The sequence below is a fragment of the Danio rerio genome, chromosome 7 (assembly GCF_052040795.2).
Source record: "Danio rerio strain M-AB ecotype USA chromosome 7, GRCz13ab, whole genome shotgun sequence".
Taxonomy (NCBI): Eukaryota; Metazoa; Chordata; class Actinopteri; order Cypriniformes; family Danionidae; genus Danio; species Danio rerio.
The window spans coordinates 72,390,001-72,392,576 of record NC_141027.1 but is presented as its reverse complement, the minus strand read 5'-3'; the positions used below and the strand labels follow the sequence as shown (position 1 = coordinate 72,392,576).

At 31.8% G+C, this 2,576-nt stretch overlaps 1 protein-coding gene across 3 annotated transcripts in view; it reads left to right on the top strand.

Moving 5' to 3' along the window:
• btbd10b (BTB domain containing 10b) overlaps nt 1-2,576 on the top strand; it is a 21,551-nt gene continuing 18,975 nt past the window's right edge. For all 3 annotated transcript variants that reach the window (XR_015496480.1, XR_015496481.1, XM_087262237.1), the window contains exon 1: nt 1-165. The gene's annotated coding sequence lies outside the window, so the exon portion shown is untranslated. The remainder of the gene's footprint in view (nt 166-2,576) is intronic.

The following is a 2,576-nucleotide window of genomic DNA, read 5'->3' as shown; positions in this document are numbered from 1 at the left end:
AGTCGCGTTTCCTGCCAGCAGTTGGTGGAGATCAAATTCGGTTTATCAGAAAAAGCTGATGGTCCTCTTTAAATCTCGCTGGTTATTTTTTGTTTCTGTTTACCTCACGGGAGAACACCGGTTGTTGTTTATTTGACAAGCTATGCTCACGATACTGTAAAGAAGGTAAGCATGCGTTCAATTTTTAATCGTAACATGTTTTGTTTTGTTAGTTAGCTTCAGTGGCTAGCTAATACTTCTGTAACATCCGCTTAGGTTTTGTTTGTGAAGATGAGTCCGTTTCGTTCACCACACAATAAATACAAAAGCACCACACGTAACTGTAAATCTCCGTTTAAAGAATCAGTGTATAAAGCGTTTTTCGCTTTTGTTGTTTTTCATTGTTATGTATCGACTCTGGCAGGATGACACACCATCCGCGAGACTTCGATCATTCATTGATTAACGTTGGCAGCCCTGTCGCTTCTGGCTATTAAAGCAGAAGAGTTTTACAAATGGTTTAAATGAATAGCATTATAAAACCTAGAATTCTGACTACAATACATGCCATTATTTTGCTAGTGAACTCTGACGTAAAGTAGAAGTTCATCATTTACGGAAAATCTGTTTCATTTTCTTTCAACACAACACTATCAAGACGAAAGTGTTGCTAGAACTTTGTTATTGTAGCTTAAAGCTAGAAAAACGCTGACATTTTAAGTATCGTGTCTGAAATATTGTATGATATTATGTTAAATGGCCAGGCAGTTTAATCCAGGTTATTTGTGGGGTCTTACATTTCAAAAAAAAAAATTTTTGGGCTTCAAAGGCTTAAATTCGAAATATTTTGTTGTTTGTCTTAAATATTTTTAAACAGGTCTTAATTGTCCTCTCTCCAAGTAAAGCTATGCAATTGCGCCGACATATATCCAATCACCAGCAATCCATCTTAATAAAATCAGGGAAATAAAACTATAAACATCTACACAGTTCCTCGTGATAATAACAGAAATGCATTAGGTTGAATAGAAGTTATTCTCAATCATTGTGGACTAAAAGTCAACATATATATATATATATATATATATATATATATATATATATATATATATATATATATATATATATATATTGGGATATTTATGTAATTGCCTCCACAATAAATATACTTTTTATAATGTTAAATGTGTCTTCAAACAAACAAACAAACGAACAAAAATAAATATTATGTTGAAAATAGTTCATACAACTAGAGTTTTGTTGTTTTGACACATTAAAATATGTTGCTAAGAAATAATTTTTTTTTATTAGAAAAAATCATTAGTGTTTAGCCCTGTAAAAGTGTAAAATTTCATTCATAATGGTCTTAAAAAGTCTTAAATTTGACTTGATGAAACCTGCAGAAACCCTAGTCTAATACGGTTTTTCCTGTTAAAATGACTAAACTTGGCTTCTAAAGTACAGGAATATGTAATATATTTGTAATTGAAGATCATTTTTGTTATTTCATATTATATTATAACATGTGCATTTATATTGTCATGTGATAAATATATAAAAAGGACAGTGATATCTAATCGTAACAGTGTCAGATGTGTCAAATAATGCTGCTTTGGTCAAAATGTGTGGTTGACAAATTGTTTTATATTTACTAGTGACATTTAGGAATTGTAATTGTTTGCAAAAAATTTATATTTAGGGCAAGAAGCGTTATATAAAGTACACTGATGTCTTTAAAACAGTGCATTGGTGAGTAGGTAATGATATTATATCAGGTCATGAGGAAAGAATAAAAGTGAATGGTCTTTTTGTCGGCCAAATAGGAGTTAACCGGAAATATAATAAATCAGTTACTGTTACTAAAGTTTAATTTGTCAATCCATAAATTAGCTATTCATAAGTTTGTGTTTAGTTAATTTATCTTTAATTTGATTTGTATTGTATCTTTTTTTGTAAATTCTGAAAAATGCACTAGCTTTCAAGATCAGAGAAAGCCAATACCCACCTGCAGACTCTCTCTTATCAGAGAAGCGGTCGAAAGTAGCCAAAAGAAACATTTAAACACCAGTTATGAACAGTAATGTGTCTACTTATAATTGGATCGACATAAATGCGTCTTGATACCAGGTATGAACGGATCATTAGAATTCGACCAGGATCAAATGAGATCAGTACATTGATGTTTTAAAAGCAGCACATTTGTTAGTAGTTAATGATATTACATCAGGTTATGGGGAAATAATGAGGGAGAATGGTGTAATAAATAAGTTATTTAGAGTTTAATTTGTCAATGCATTAAGTAGCCATTCATATGGTGTTTAGGTGATCTGTTTTTAATCCGATTTTTAATGCATCTCTTTTTTGTATATTATGAAAACTTTCGAGATCAGAGAATACCAGTACCCACCTGCAGACCCTCCCTTATTAGAGGAGTGGTCGAAAATGGAGAAAAGTAGTGAATGGTAATGTGTCTCTTTTGTCCACTTGTGATTAAATTGACGAAAATCCGTCTTAACACCAGGTATGAACGGAGTATTAGAGTTCGACCAGCATCACATGAAATCAGTACACACTGTCAACAGAGGATGATAAATGCA